The sequence below is a fragment of the Taeniopygia guttata genome, chromosome Z, assembly GCF_048771995.1.
Source record: "Taeniopygia guttata chromosome Z, bTaeGut7.mat, whole genome shotgun sequence".
Lineage (NCBI taxonomy): Eukaryota > Metazoa > Chordata > Aves > Passeriformes > Estrildidae > Taeniopygia > Taeniopygia guttata.
In genome coordinates this window covers 68,942,075-68,959,393 of record NC_133063.1, presented here as the reverse complement: position 1 = coordinate 68,959,393, position 17,319 = coordinate 68,942,075, and the positions used below count along the sequence as shown (strand labels likewise).

The window sequence follows — 17,319 nt, the reverse complement described above, 5'->3', positions numbered from 1 at the left end:
GCTGTTTTACCCGCAGTCATCTGAGATTTTTGTATTCAGAATAGGCTTATATTTGGTATTGTTTTCATGGTTCCCCTAAAAAACATCAGCCACTAAATAGTAAAGTATTTTGGAAAAGATAAACTGTAGCATTTCTTTAAATGACTACTGGAATCCATTTTGTGGCACTGTCTTTTACATCTGTTGTCTAGTTAACTGATCTTAACATTTCCAATAACTACTTGTATAGTGCATTAATTGCTTAAATTTGTACTCTTAAGAAAATAAGTTTGGTTTGTTGTTTCTTGTTGGTTTTTTTTGTCTCTGATACACCTGTCTGTCTTATTCAAAAGACAGTTAGAAGTTTCAGAAAAACCATACTAACAAAATAATTAGCTTGAAAAGGTAAGAAACAATAGGTGCTAGCATTGAAGAAGAGGCATTTGCAACTTACTTTTCACACCCAACATTCTGGATAGTCAGGCAGAAAATACTCATAATCCATCCTACAGTGTTGTATGGATCCATTTAAAGGACCAAGCTAGATGAAATGCTGCTTTCTTAGTTCTGGTGCCATGGAACAACTTGTTCTTTGATGCTGACTGAAACTGCCTCAGATTATTAGAAAGAAAAGCCATAATAATCAGCTCTTTTGCATGTCATTCCTTAGCTATTCTTCAGCAGATTTACAAAAATATTGTTGAAAGAAATTAATCTGTAAAGATTTACATAGATGTCTAATATGTAGAATGTATAAAGATGACAAAGACATGAAAAACTAGAACTCACTTGAAATCTGCTTAAAAGTTTGTTGGACATCTTTTGATATAGATTATAAATAAGAAATATTTTGCCATTTCAGAGTTAATTAAGTTTTTTTTTTTTCCTCAAAGTTCCACTTTTAATGATCTAGAGTCTGAAAATTGTATGAAAATGTATTCTGTCAAAAGTTTATTATAAAATATCTTTGCAGAGCATGTTTAGCAACTCCGTTATACTAGCTGGTTAGTATGTGAAGGTTAGACTTTGGCGGAGTTTGGAGTTAACAGATTTTAGCTTTGCTAATTTAAATGATGGATTAGAGGAAGTACTGCTGTCTGCTTTGTTTTAGTGTGCAGTGTAGGTCAGATATATTGCTTCTGTGTAATTTTTTGGAGTTTGTGTTTGTATACCATATTCAAATCTGTCATTGTAACTTTTTTTAAGGGTATGCCTGGATTGGGGTTGACTAAGGAAAGTGTTAATCTATTTAAATAAACTGGTTAGAGCCTTAGGAGAGGGCCTGTGGTGTTTTCAAGGCTTCTCAGACTGAAAGTGCCGCATAACCCTTTTAGGTTGCATAGCAACAGGCTCCTAGCAACAATAATAGATTCAATTTCCAATAGTGACCAGGCCGGATGTAATAATAAAGCAAGAGTACAAACAGTTGTCATGGTTTTCTTTTCACAGTAAACTTGTGTTGAATTTAGGGAGATTCTGCTTCCCAAAGTGGTGAACCTCTTTGCAAAATGAAAGTAATTTTGAAAATTGAGGTACCAAAACCCTGACAAGGTGCTTAAAATGAATGACTTTGATGTCTAGTAGTTTGGAACATTGGTGAAAACAAAGAAACATTGAATTGGTTGTTAACAAAAAAGAGTATTTAATAACCACTTTACATTGCTTTTAAATCCCAACTTCTTTTATAAATTGACTTGTACTGGCTCTTTATAAAACCCCCTAGCTGTACTGATATACATATTGTTTAGAAAAGTTAGGAAATACCTTGTCAGTATACTGTTAAAAAGTAATGAATAAAACTGAGTAACAGATTTGTTTCATGACACTAATCTGTCAGCATTTCATATTTTCAGGACCTGTTATATGTGAAAGGTAGAAGTATATGGATAAGCAAGTGACTTGGAATGAGACCGAAATTATCTCATTAAATAGTAATAGTTGTAATTCTGGATGATTACATTCCAGTTTTAATGTTTTGACCTGGCTAACGGTTCAAAATTGTAACACTGAATGTTAAATAAAGATGTAGATTGACACTAGATTAACACCTCTTTTCAGTTCCTATATCTGGTTTTGGGATGATGTTGAAGTGTCAGGGTAGTAAAGACCAGTTACCTTAATAAAAAAGACAAATTAGTTATTTGTAATCTGCTATATTACATTAGTATGGCACTCTTTGTTTCCTAAATAGATGAAAACTGCTGTAAGAGTATAAAGTATTCATCTTTAGTTACTGATAACAGGGACGACTCTGGGGGCTATACAGTATTGAAGAAAAAATATAAAATTAGATATTTGGAAGTTAGAGACTTCAGATGTTCCACTGGATTTTGATGTTTCGGTGTGTTCCGATGTTTATCATTAGTGTTTTATCTCAGGAATTTTTAAAACTGAATTCTGATAAAAGCTTTTCTTTTCAGTGGATCTCTTAGGTCTGACTATAGATAGTATTCTCCATTTTAACTGTTAATCTCAGTGTTTTGCTAGAATTATGGAATGTTCAGGGATTTGAAGGGACCTTAATTGTCTGTCTAGTTCCAGCTTTCCTGCCATGGGCAGGAACACCTCCCACTAGACAAGGTTGCTTAAGGCCTTATTCAACCTGGCCTTGAACATTGCCAGGGTTGGGGCATCCACAACTTCTCTGAGCAGCCTGTTCCAGTGTCTCATTAACCTCACAGTAAAGAATTTCTTATTAAGTTTTTCCTCATTTGGCACTAGAATTTGCATGGTGGAGGATATTAGCATAGTGCCAGAGACATATTTGGGATATAATCAATGAAACAAGATGCTTTTATGTGATTGTATTCAAAAATTTCTGTTATTTGAATTGTGAGTTAAGCAGTAGTCTGAACAACATTCTGAATTTGTATTATGTTTGCAATTTAGACTAGCCACTCATTTAGACTTTTGAATTTTAAAGCTTAAAATTATTTAGGAGTGTAATCTAGTCTGAGTCTGACGTCTAAGCAAAAACATTTGACTAGCATTTGTGTATATTGCTAAATAATTTTGTGCTCTACAGAGGTATTTATGTGGTAATGTAATTACTGCCACAGCTGGAGAGCTAGGAGAATTTGAAGGGTTTAGCAGAATTAGAGGTTTGTAACTTAGAATAAAATTAAAATCTGGTAATGAAATTATAACTAGGATATATAGAAAGAAGAAATTTAAAATACTGGAACATAACTTTTTCAGCATTCATAGATTATGACTGTTAAAGGCATCTTTACTGAGAATTGTTTTGTACAGTATAGTTTTGATATTTTCAGAGATGTCTCAAGCATTTTAACCATACATTGTAACTATAGTATTTATTATGGCAAATATATATTCTTAAATCATGTACATTACAATGAGAATTCTTGCAAGAATTTACTTTCCAGAAGTGCATTAACTTTCATGAGCTTTCTTCAGCTCCCTATATCCCTTCTCCTACATATCTGGATTTCTATATGTTGTATTAGTGCTTACTTTTACTTTTGGACCAGAAATGTTGCTTAGAATAGTTAGTTACTGATATTGTTCTTGTTGGGCAAACATAAATAACTGGATTTGCATGTTAAGGCTTCTGCTTCATCCAGACCTGACCTATCAAGCTGCTTGCCTCAGAATTTAAAAAACCCCAAAAAAACCTTTTCCATTCAAAACAAAAGAGCAGAAGTTAGATATTGGACTGTGTGCCAGATATAATGGTAAAGAGTATTTTTTGGTTTTTTTTTATTTCTGTGCTTTTAGGGGAGTTCAAGTGAAATTTACATCTCGAAAGGATACTTGGCATTTCTTTGAGCTAGCAATTTTTATGAAAGAGAAAAAAAAAACTGAATAAGTAAAAACTAGGAGGACAGAAAATTGTAGGGTCTTGTAGCATGTAACAGTGGAAAATCTTGAGGAACAAAATAGAAGTTGAGCTAAAAAAAATACTCAGTCCCAATTTTATTTATTTATTTTTAATTTAAATAAATTTAAATACTTAAATAAATACTTGAACTTAAATAAATTTATTTATTTTATGTAATTTTAGGAAATTCATTCAAGTCTTTAGAAATGTAAAAAGAAAGACTGGGAGGAAGTAGATCTCTGAAGTCTGAAGGACAACAGAGAACAAGAAGTTTGGCAAAAAATCTGTGTAGTCCATTGGGCTGTACATTTATCCTCCTACTGGATTACCATGAAACGTAATGCTTTGTGGCTTGGCATGGCATTGAGTGTTTAATCCTATTTTTTAAAATTAGTGTTGTTGATATGCAAATTTATTTTCAGAATTTTCCCTTTTATATAAACATATTCTATTCTCTTATTGATTTATTGTAAGAACAGTTACACTACAATGTAGTGTACAAAGTCAAAACGATTATTTTTGTATTTAAAGCCTGTAAGTTGAAAACTGTAGTTTGGAATAATTGACCAGATACCGTTTCTGAAACATCTCATATGCTTTCTATTTATTTTTTTGTAGTAATGTCTTTCTTTTCTCAATACACTAACTATGACTAAAATAAAAAATACAAGCAATGATGTTGTTTTATGTAATGTTAATGAAATGCTGTGTAAAATTAAAAGATGTTTAAAAATGCAGTTTTTTAAATGGGTAAAGAAACAGGCTGAAGTAGCAGGCTGAATGCTTCCAAGCAAAAAGCTATATTAGCATTAAATGTAATTGTTGTGTGGACTACAAGATCTAACTAACATTTTGGACTTAATTGCTATTTATGTGTTACTGGAGCATGTATGATATTCTTCTTTCATAAATTTTCCCATGTAAAATATTGACTCTTTGATTGTATCGTATACTGTTATTTATGCCACATGTATCTGTCAAGAAGAGTGAGGAATATCAATGAGATGTTTTTCTGCTTAAGTAAATACTTAACACCAACTTAATAGGTCTACATTACATAAACATAGCTGTTAATCAGATATAAGTACAGAATGCTGTTTTTGCATTGGACCTGAATTTGTGTGTTCAGCATCTCTCTTTTGGATACACCTTTAAAGATTTTAAAGTTACTTGTATTGGAAAGATAGGTATAGGAAGCTACTGTGCAGAATTCCTGAGAATCAGACCTGCTTTTATCTAGAGAGGACAAAGATGGACAAAAATAATCTTTGATGATGACCTTTTGAAGAGAGAGATGGAATTTTCAGGTTATAAGATTTATGTCTGCATGTATGAGATTTATGTATTTTTATATTTCTGGAAAGTAATGCTTCATTTCCTCCTTTTTGCAAGGGTTTAATTATTGGAAAATTCCAAGCTGCCTAAAATTTACAGATTTTCTTAGGTATTTTCCTATGTTTCTGACAATTGGGAATCTAAGATTTCTGTGGTATTCTGAGAAAAAAATATTCTTTTGCCATTTTTCTTTCAAATGCATTTTATGTTGTAATAAATAGGAGCGCATCTAAATAGTATTGCTAAATATTGCATACAGCTTTACATTTATACTTTCATGTACTAGTTCTTTGTGTTTAATTTGTGTCATGTTTTTAATAGACTTTTTGGCTATTCTGAAAGTGCTGACTATGATCATACAATCTTAAATGTAGCCCTTGGGACTACCTATTTCATATTATTGATGAGAAAGCTGTCATTAAAGACTTATCTTTTAAGAATTTTACAGATATAGTATGTGAATTGCTGTCTCTCATGATTTAATATTTGAAGCATGCTAGAACAAAAAGCCCTCTGTTTTTTAACTTAGGTAATTTCTAGGTCTTTCTAGAAGCACAGAAATTTTTTATTACAGTCATTGAAGGTGTTGACCTATAGAACAATATTATTTTCATTTTCTCTTACTTGATCATAGAATATAGCTACCAAGCCAAAATCAGTCAGTAACATCAAGTTATTCATGCCTTGAGATAATACGCCATTCAGTTTTTAAATGAATATGAGAACAGTGGTGATACCACCTTACAATCATTTACCTCATTGAAATAAAATATATTAAGCCTCTAATCATTAGATAAATAATACTGTAATTACTTGAAATCTCAGTAGCTAGGCCTGTTTTTTCCTTTTCTGTACTGTAGAAGACAGTCTCTTTTGAACTTGAAGGTATTTTGACATGACAAATGTGACATTAAAATCAGTGTAGTTCCTTTTAATAATTAATTGGCCTGCCAGTGCTCTTATAAAAGTGGCAAATGTAGGATGTATCTGGTGTTGTTATTTCAAAATAATATTAATTTATAACTGCAGTAATGCTTACTGTATAAACTTAGTGTTATAAGTTCAGACATACATAAGTTCTTTAAAAAAGTTTCAGTTCCTTAATGTGTTTGACTAGGAAATTTTATCAAAATTTATCAGTTGTGCCATGTATTTGAGTTTGGGGAAAGAGGGGAAGGGGCTCTTCCCAAATGAATTCTAGTACTGTTTCAGATTTCTTTGATATTGTTGTTTTTAGTATCTGAAACAAAACCATTGTATTGTTGAAAAAGTATCTTTTACGAGGTAATGATGCTTTAAATGTGGAGAGTTTGACTCCCAGCTTGTACTGTTAATCACTTCTGGCTAACAGTTCTTTCCTGCACTTTCCACTTCCATGCTGTGTTTCTTCTTCAGTATGTGAGACAAATGGGTAATGAGAAAAGCAAGTAGTTTAATTTTGAGATGAAACAACAAAATATCAAACTGTAGCTGTATGACTAAAACCATTGTGATGTCACAGTCTTAAATACCTTGCAGTGAGTTTGATCATAAGGGAGCAGCTAATCACTATAAAAAATAAATTACTGTCAATGCTCTCTTTGGGGATTATTTAAAAATAGAAATGTGTGGAAGGGGGAATAGGGAATTGAAATGTCCAGATAGTAATTGAAGATAAGTTCTCTAGATGCAATTTGGGTCAGATTTGGTAGAAAAGGACAATGGTAAAAGGCGAGGTACCCAAGGCACGTTCTTCACCTTGGTCTTTATTGGTAAGATCTGCCTTCAGGTGTTGCAGGTACCAGTGGAAAACCTATGGATCGTGGGACATCCTCTGTGGAGGACGTCAGGTTGTGATGATTTAAACAAACAGGACTTTCAAAATTTCCATTGGTTCAGGGAAAATGCATACAGGAATGCTGAGGGAGCTGACCAGTGCCACCAGGAGATCACTCTTGATTGTTTGAAAGGTCATAGTGGTCAGGGGATGTTCCAGATATGGGGCTAGGGATATGTGTTTTCAATACATTTTTGATCCATGTTTCTGTCTGTAGACAGTTACCACAGAAATGCAGTTGTTTTATATATACTTACTGAAAATGACTACACATTCTTCCGCATGTCTTACTCCATTTTATTAAACCTTTTTTTGTTTTTCAAATTAATAGATATCTGTGTAGTGTTCACTTTTACTTAGGATTGTATTTTCTTTTTTTGGTACAATACTGACTAAAACAGATACTAGCGCTAGATAATTGAGCTATTCAGCTACCACTTTCAGAAAATTTATTCTGAATGCAACTTGATATGATTTAGTTAAAATGCTTTCAATGCTGTTTTGCTATCTGGTTTATTAAAGATGCTTTCGGATAGTATACACTCTGCTAGTAAAAGACTAATGTAAGGAAGTAATTAAAGAATATAATTGTTCATGGTGAGTTGGATTTCATTAATTTAGTCAGCTAAATGCCTTAATCAATTAAAAAAACGATCGAGCTAAATCTGAACTAAATACCAGAGCATAGTGATAGTCTAGTTGCTAAAGTAAGTTGCATAGAACTATTCCTTGCTTTTGATTTATGCTGGTGTGATTAAAAAGATGCCATGTCAACATTCCTGTGGCTTTGTCACTGCATAACTTACTATGTGACCCTCTGTTCGGCAATGAGTTTATTCCTCATTATTTGCTTTTAAATGTGAAATCTAATTTTTGGAGATTATACAATTGCTGTCAGTATCTATTGTTCATCTGGGAATATTTGAATTAAAATGATTTTGGGAATTGATTTATTGGTTGTAAACAATCAGATCTTATTTCCATAAGAAATATCTGTCAGGACTCAATTGTTATAGTCAACAGTTTCAGTCCTATAAATGTGTGAATAATTAATTTTGTGCTGTATATTGCCATTTCTTTACTACTGGATATTACTGCTTCAGAGATAGGAAGGTTGATGAAAAAGACTGAATGGATTGAAAGGCAAAGTGACATATCAAATATCATGAAAAGGAGTGTGGGAAAACAGTATTGAATTAGATTCTCAGCTCTTAGACAAGGATCTTCACTGCATGGGCCAGGGTGCCTGAGAGTTGTTTTGGTTTTTCTAACCTAGAGGTTACATAGAGAATGAGGCATCTACCGGATATATTGAGAAATTTTTTTCTATGCTTAAGTCAGTGAAATACTTAACACATGCAAAACAGTAAATTACTAACTATATGGAGATAGATGCTCATTTTGTGTATATTATTATAGTGTAGAGCTGAAGAGACTCAGCTGCTAGCTCTGAATTCAGCCCTCTAATAAGATCAATATAATCACTCATGTATCACCTATTATAGGGTTGAATTCTAAACAGTCTAAAAAGGGGTGAGAAAAGCAAGAGGATTCGTACATTAGTTGCATTTTGAAGAAACTGGTTAACATCACCTGAGATTTATTTATCACATTTTACAGTACACGCCTTCTGTAATGATTTTGCAGTTTTCCAAGTCAGCAAATCTACTCAAGCAGCATAATAAGCCACCACAATTTGTACTAAAATGAAGATGTTAATAAGCAGCCAAAGTAGAGTTTCCATGGACTAGAACTTCTAGGATTAGCTGCAGCTTAGCAACATTCTTAGTGTATTAAGGACTGTGTAATTCACATGTTCGTAACTGTATTTCAGAAGCTAATGTAATTAAGGTAATTTTTGAAGTGTATGTTCATTCATGACTGTAACATAATATAGCTACTTTGGTTTATCAGTTTATCTTCAATTATACTACTTGAGTTTACCTACGAACATCTTCATTAACTGAACTTTAAAAAGTTTCATAAGCTCAGTCACTGTAGAGGAACATTTAATGTAGTACATTAAGTTGATGCTTAGATAAATATGATCTAGTATGAGGGAAGTAACTACTCAAAGCATTTAAAATGACATGTGGATAAGAAAGATCATGCCAGTGATTATATTTTAATCTTCCATTATATTTCATTAATTTCAGATGTTTTATGTTTTAAATAAATTTCTGCATATTACTAAAAGAAAGATCAAAAAAAGCAAAATTACATAAATATTTGTCATATGGCTTCAAATTCTCTATAGGTATCAGTCAGTCTCTATCAGTAATCATGAAAAGGTGGGAAAAAATTAGGTAATGGATTACTCACAGGCATGTGTTTGGAGTTAAAAACTATCAGGTGTGTGCAGTATTTCTGGTAGGTGTTTGTCATAAAAACAAGGAGTGTTGTCTCAGCCTGCTTTCAAATATCTCTACAGTAGTTAATTTTATTTTTATGCATTTGTTTAAGGTTTCAGGGAGTTTAAACACTCCAACTTCCATGTTTATGGATGATTATGTAAATAACTGTTCTGCTTTTTTTGTACTACTTCTGTAGTTATATCATTTACATACTATGGCAGTAGTGGTGATGGGCATTTTAGTTAGGAAATGTTAATTTCTTATGTTTGGGGTTTTAGTTGACCTTGCTTGAAAACATGCAGACTCTTCTCCTAATTATTTTTTTAGGCTGAACTGGAATACCACTATACCAACGCTAAACTGGAACAAAAACTAGACAGCATTTACTGTAATAAAGATTCATCAGAAACCCTGGAGTACACGAAAAGGTTTTTTTAACTTAAGGGTAAGAGAGAGCACACTGGGAAAGAGCTATGCTTACTAAACTGCATCTCTAGATACTAGTTCTTGTAGAAAATGTATAGAAAGTATTCTTAAAATGGTTCAGTTGCAACATTATAATATACTACTTACCTAGCTTTCCACACTAATGAATGTGTAAGAAAGTCATGTGAATAAATTGGTACCTTACCTCATTGTTAGACCTTGTGTGTGTGTGTGTGTGTGTGTGTGTGTCTTTTCTGCCACCTGTGGGCCAATTTTTTTTTTTTTTTCTTTTTTTAAGAAGGACTCTTTCCTTTCTTTCCTGGAGAGGACCAGTTATGTTTTTTCTTACATGGATTTTTATGCAGTTGTTTTCCACTCATTTTTATTTTCTGAGCTGAAGTTGAACAAAACTCCTCCTAGTGTTTTAAATTCAGCATTAACTCTCCTAGGGTCCTAAGGACCTAATCACTTCAGTTTCTACTGCCAATGGCTGGAATTTCTTAAGATTCTAGCAACAAGTTTTTTCTTCAGCTCACTTTGTAGCACATGGTGTCAATTTCAGAACAAAGACATCAAAAATGGCCAGGAGTTTCAATTTTCAGATTGACAATGTGGTCTCTTCATTTGTTGTCCTCTACTTGACACTTTTCTCTATGGACAGTTGGCTGTTACAGCAGTTTCAAAAGGGAAGATATTTTTGGAAAATCAAATTTTGTGCAGGTGAATCAATGCTTTTGTAATAGCAGACATGAAGGAAGGTAAAGCAAACTGGTGAGACCTTGACTACAGCATGGAGGATTGAGAAAGCATTTTGTAATAAGCATGTGCTGTAGATGGAGATAGAAAAGGATCACGACATTAACTGCAAGAATAGGGAAGGAAAAATTTGATAATTATTGTAGCACGGATAGGTTCTATAAAAGAGTAATGTTTAGTTTTGAAAAATATGTAGTAAAAACTAAGTAAGATTTCATGAAAGTTCGAGAGGCAGTGACTTCTGTACCTTAAACGGTTAGAAAAACGAGGACAGAAAGTACACTTGTCATCCTTTTCTTTCTGTGTGTCCACCACCCCTTCCTTTGCCCTTGCTTTTCTCCCCTTTTCTGCTTTTTTCTCTTTCTTATACTTTGCCAGGCAAGAAACTGTGATAGAAGAACACAGTGAGAGAGTATTAAAGCTGTCACTTCGTGTAAGTGTCCTTAAAATACATACTTTAAAAAGACTTTAGGTTTCTCTTTGAAATATGAAATTTAAATAAAAATTGCAGTATTTTCCATTTTTTTGTGAAATATCCAGCCTTTCTAGTCTAAAGTTTGAATAATGCCACATAAAGTTTAAATTTGCAACCACTATTCTTGCTGTGATTTTTAGATTAAATTTTTTATACAGAGTGATTCTTTACAACAAAATTTTAGATATAATAAAAAATTAATAGGTTTATTTTATATAGCATATGCATATTTAAAATAATACAGGGAATTGTTTATTAAAAAGCAATTATTGTAGGGTTTTTTATGCCTGATGTGTTCACTCTTTTGTAGATACGTACTGTTTTTAATAACATCCCGGATTCCAGAAAGGAGAAAGGGCAGGGGGGAATGATATTTGAATGTAAAATATATTTTAGCTTCTCTAAATCTTTTGTTGACATAAACAGGTCTAGGTCTTTATGGTTGGTATTTGCAGTTAATTAGCTTTCTCTTCCTTAACAAACAAAGCAAATGGAGTCTCAAGAAACTTGTTGCCTTTTCTGTCACTCTAATAATAATTTATGTATTTAATTTATGCAGGTTCTTTAGCTGTTTTTAGTGCTAATCTTTCTACATTACATATAATGGAAGTGATAAATAAAAGTTGCAAAACATATGTGTTACAAGAGAAAACATGATTGACAGTTACATTCCTCTCTACAGGAAAAAAAAGCATGTGGTGAAGCCTAAAGAATGTCCTAAGTGTATAAACTGTAACACTTCAGGTTTCAGAAGTTAGCTTTGAAAAATGATTGCTAATTTGGGTTGCTTGTAGTATGGAAACAATTGTTTAAGTATTACTTTGAAAACAGTGTCTTTTTGTTTTGTTGATTTTGTTGTTTTTTGGTTTTTGTTTTTTTTTTTTTAATTTGTCAGCAGTATTAGTAATGGAAATTACAGAGAGAAGAAAATTTATCTTATACTCTGAAATAACATTTTACCCCATTTGAAATAAACCAATGTCAAAACTGTCAAATCCAAACAGACAAAGTGGAAGACACAGGAAAATAAACTAATATGCTAAAACCATACTGCTTTAATGTGAAATAATATAGGACTTGTTATACTTTGTGAAAGATCGTTAGAGCTACAAAATGTGTTTTTCTAAATTGAAGGCTTATCTCTAGTATCTGTCATGTCTGTTGAAGAGGAAAGAAGATCCAGAAATAAGCGTGTTAATCTGGAAACTTGCAGTCTGTTCCTTGTGTTGCAAATTCTGAATTTAATTGTTTAGGCCTACATACCTGAAGGTGTTTACAAATCTAATTCTTCTTAGGTGATCCTTAGTCAGAGTTTCTAAGTATGAGGGGTTTTTTTGGTTGTGGTATTTTCTTTTTTTCTCAAAAGAGTGAGGTTTTTTAACATACTGAGGTTTAGCACCTTGAATTTTTTTGTGGAATTTAGAAGTAAATGGCTAGGATTTAAGGGATACTTGAATTTAAGGGAGTTTTGACTTATCTTTTTAATTTATTTAGTACTTTTTATATGGAATATTTTTTAATTGGATTGAAGAGCTTTTATGTGAGGAACACAATATATTGCTATAAAACAGACATTATCCTAATCATCAGAGAAGAAGTGAGGCTAAATTGAGGGCTAAAATTGTTTAGCATCTATCAGTCTCCAGAAAAATGTTTTGGAACTCAAGTAGTTTTTTCTTTATCTTAGCCATTTATTTAATAAAGATTGATCCTTATCATTTGTCAATGCAAGAATGTAAATTGTTAAAGTAATTTAAAAGGAGATTGATTTTTTTGATGGCTTTTAGTCACTACTAATCACTACCTACAAACCAGTCCTTGCAGTTGCGTATCACCCACAAGCTTGCTGAGGTACACTGTGTTCCATCCTCTAGGTCATTAATGAAGACATTAAACATTACTGTACCCAGTATTGATCCTTGCAACTGGACGGGCCACCTGCTGAACTTTGTGCCACTGGTCATAACCCTCTCTTGTTAAATTCCATTCAGATCTCTTTTAAAATGTGGGTATTGGCAGATACATAATTCAGAACTTCAAATACTTTAGTATGCATGCTTTCTAGTCCTAAGAAATCACGAGTGGGGCAGGCTCTCTCTTGGGCCTTAATGTTGCACTTGTATGCTTATATAAAAAGACTCACAGGACATACTCAAAGTTTTGTGGGTCCTGGTTCACTGACTAGTTCATAAGGATTGCATTACAGGCATTGCTGTGAAATTCTTAATACATGTGTTAGGCTAATTATAATCTTAATTTCTGTTTTTTTGCAAATCTTACATTTCAGCACTACTTTTTCATTTTCCTATAATGGTGGCTATGTTCCTGATGACACTAGTGTATCACAACATAACTGTATTGTGGTTTTGAGCAGAAAAGGGAGGGAAGATACTAAATCTTTGGGGTTTTTTGACACATAAGATTGTAATTATCCAAATCCATTTTTTAAAACAGATTAGACACAATCCTTTCATTAACTTTCACTTTCCTTGCCTTGTGCTTTCATCAGTAGTAGTATTCTTCCCTTTGTTTTTTTAGTAGCTAATTTTCTAATTTACTTGAAATAATGAATGAAATTACATAAATCTTGCTCAATTTCCCTTATTTCTTATTTTAAATCTCTCTCTATAGCATGTGGCAATAAATTTCAAATCTGCATGGGTTTTAACTCTGGAAACAATTAGTCTCAATAAATTGCTGGTAGTGACCAAATATCCTATAAACTTGATGATGGAATCAGCTCTTAAGCTATTATATTTTATTGAGGTTTTATTGTGCTTTTGTGAAGACCACTTCATGTTCTCTAGTCTGTGAGACATGTTGCAGATGGTACAGTTGCTATTTGTCTTGTTTCAGAGTCTGTGTTTGTTACTAGTTATTACCTTCTTCCATTTTGTCAGTCTGGTTTCTGGCTCTAATAAAATAGGGCTTCAAATAATGTGCTGCTTGTCCTAAACTAAGACACAACAGAATTTTCTAATAATTTGCTTGTCATGAAGATACATCAATCTTCATGCAAAAGTTAGACAATAACTTTTAAGACTGAAATTATGAAGTGCTAATATATTGTGACTGATGTAATATATTAACTCCTGAATGTATTCTTGTCTGACATTTATTGCAGAGTGTGCTAACAGTAGCAGTTTCATTTATGACAGCTTGCTAAAGGCAATATACCTATGTTTGCTTGAGGTCATATTCAGCTTTTGCATTTTGTATACACTTGTGTACATACTTTCTGTTAAAATCATCCTTTTCTTCGGTGATATCTCTTGCGATTATCTTGTTTGTTTGTTTGTTGTTGGGTTTTTTTCCTTTTGCTTGCTTAGATATGTCTAGAAACTTGGTAGCATTTGTTGGAAACTTCATAAAAACAGAAAATAACAAAATCCATATTCTTGTTAAACTATACATCTTATCTGCATAATACAATCTAATACACGGCAAGGAACATTGATGTAAAAAAAAAAAAAAAAAGGAAAGGAAAGGAAAAAACGGACTGTAGTTTTGGAATGCAATTCGTTTTAGAATCTGGAGCACATAGGAAGTTCTGTTAAGAAGACAGACTGAAATTCTTGAAAATATTAATATGCCCACTAAAAACTATCACAGTTTTAGCTCACTCCTCCTTTTTTGCCCCTGGGAGCCACCATGACTCATTTTAAAAGGTGTAGAATATAATGGTTAGACCCCAGCTGGCAACTAAGCACTATGAAGTCTCTCACGCACACTCTCTCCCACCTACTGCCTCCCCGCATCCAACCACTGCAGGGGAGAAAAGATAAACTTCATCGGTTAAGGAAAAAACAATTTATTAATTTAAAGAAAATATAATTTACTACTACTAGTAACGAAAAAGAGCGTGCAGTATACGAAGGCGCTGTGAGAGAGGCGCTCTCCGGAAAGCCTCTGATGTTCACGCCGGGCGCATGAGGGCCGAAAGCCGTGCCCCCAGGACGGCAGGTCCCCCGGCAGGGCGGGCTGAGCTCTGCGCTGCAGCCTATGGGGCAGAGGTGTCAGAGGCTCTCGGAGTTCTCGCTCCGTGCCCTGGCGGCCGCCCCCTTCTCCTGGCCGCGGGCCGGCGGTGGGGCCGCGGGCGCAGCTGGTAGCGCCAGCGCGGGGATGCGCCGAGCTCGCCGTGCGCGGCCGCGGGGCTCTGCTGGCAGCCGGGCGGGCCGAGCACCAACTCCTGGTAGTCGTCGTCCGCCCTGACCGTGTGCAGGATGCGGCCGAAGCGCTGCCGGCAGAGCGGGCAGGCGGCGTGCACGGCGGCCCACTGCCGGATGCAGGCGAAGCAGAAGGTGTGCAGGCAGGTGTCCACGTGCGCCGCGTTGTCCACGTCGCCCAGGCAGATGGGGCACGGCCCGGCCGCCGCCGCCTCCCGCTGCCCCCCGCTCGTGGCGGCCGGCGCGGCGGAGCCGCTGTCGGGCAGAGCCTCGGCGGCTCCGCGCGCCATGGGCTGCCCAGAGACGGGCCCGCTGCCGGCGCTGCCCTGCGCCGGGAGCCGGGCAGCAGAGAAGGCCCCGAGCGTGGGCAGGGAGGGGAGACGGGGGCCTCTTGACGGGTCTCCTTGCAGGAAAAGGAGACTTTACTGGAAAGTGACCGAGCCGCCCTCAGCTGCCTTGGACACCTGCTTCCCCCTCCGTTCCCCCAGGCATGCTGCCCCCATTCCGGGAGGAATCTCCCTTCCGCGCTGCTCCTCCCCGCCTGTGGGGCTCAGGGTACCTGCGGGAGGCGGCCCGAGTGGGAGGAAGTGCTGGGAGACTTCAGTGGTGCCGCGGGCCCTGAAGCACTCAGGAGCCAGGACCAAATGCTCTGGCTACTGAAGTGCAGTGAGTTTATAGCTGTTTGTCCCTCAGTGATAATACATAAGTCTCTGGTCCTGCACCACAACCAGCACCTAAGGAGGACAGCAAACATCCCAGAAAGGTGGAAACCTTTGAATCACAGGATGATTGTCATATAATGGTGGCTTTTTGAGCTGAGATAAGCCTCAGTCTCCTCAGATCCTGCAATGACTGACTGTTTTAGTGTGAGGACTCAGCAGCAGGCAGCGCAGCAATGCAGGCAGGGAACTGTTGGTGCCTATGAAGCACTCTGTCTTGGCACTTCAGACATCTGTCAGGGGAGAAGGACCCCTTGCTTTTGGTAAGAAAACTTCAGCAGTGGAAAGTATACTCTGGAGGCCATCTCTTCTAAACCCCTGCTCAAACAGGGGCACATAAGAGTCAGATGCTCAGGACCATATGCAGGTGGCTTTTGAAAATCTTCACGATGGAGATAGCGCAAGCTGTTCTAGTGGTTTTTCAACCTCGCAGAAAAAAATTGTATTTCAGTCACAGGCGGCAGAATGGATATCTGCTCCATTGTGGACTTCTCTGGGTTGCAGAGGCGCAAACTGTGTCACCATGTTTTTTTCCACAGGATTCAAGAATCTCTTTTCCAGCACCTGAATCACCTTCTCTCCCTCCTTCTAACCTTGATGTCTGCAGGGTTGCTTGTCTTTCTCAGCTGCTGTTGGATGGCTTTTTTTTACCCTCTCTTGATTACATTATCACAGGGGCATTGGCACCATTGGTGTTCAGCTCGGCTTTGGTCAGCAGTGAGTCTGTCTTGGAATCAAGTGGAAGTGGCTCTCTCTGACATGGGGGGCTTCTGAAAGCTTATCAAAGCCAAACCTGTAGCCCCCCTGCTCCCCAACTGATTTAGGAGCCCAGATTTGGACACAGCACTCCACGTGTGGCCTCACTAGTGCTGAGCAGAGGCCAATGATGACCTCCCTTTTCTTGTCTTCAATACTTTGTGTAATGCAGCTGGGGAGTTTTGTAGCAAAATGCAGTCTAGCTTCTTTCAAGGGGGAAAATTCAGGATGGAACCTGTTGTGCATATATGTGTGCATATCAATAGCTTAAACATGGAAGTGTTTCCTTGGCACATGAATTGCTCAGGTTACATGGCATCTGGCTGTAGAAAGGTTAAGTTTAAATATTTGATGTTTTGAAGATGATTCTGTTGAACATATCTGGACTGTCTTAGAATTAGTTAGAGACAGCAACTCTAAAAATAACTTCATCTTATTGTGTTGTTTTTAGGTTAGGCCAGTATATGTGTATACATGTATTTAAAGTTTGCTAGTTATTTCTTCTGTCCTGTAGGTCAGGAACTTATGTCTGCACAAAATTTCCTGGGTTTTTCTTTTTAATATTTTAGCATTCTGTGTAACAGTTCATTATATTCATGGCATGTAAAATACATGAAATTTATTTACATTTTGAAGTAAATTTCTGGTCCTAGAGCAAAGTCTTAACAGAAATATTTTAACTTTGTCAAATTCACT

At 35.8% G+C, this 17,319-nt stretch overlaps 1 protein-coding gene across 5 annotated transcripts in view; it reads left to right on the top strand.

The window, feature by feature from the left end:
• The window catches only part of RFX3 (regulatory factor X3), a 115,559-nt gene that overhangs the window by 17,289 nt on the left and 80,951 nt on the right, over window positions 1-17,319 (top strand). The window contains exon 2 of one of the 5 annotated variants that reach the window (XM_072921774.1): window positions 9,653-9,770. The exons of the other annotated variants lie outside the window; for them this stretch is intronic. The gene's annotated coding sequence lies outside the window, so the exon portion shown is untranslated. The remainder of the gene's footprint in view (window positions 1-9,652; window positions 9,771-17,319) is intronic. 5 annotated transcript variants of the gene reach the window in all.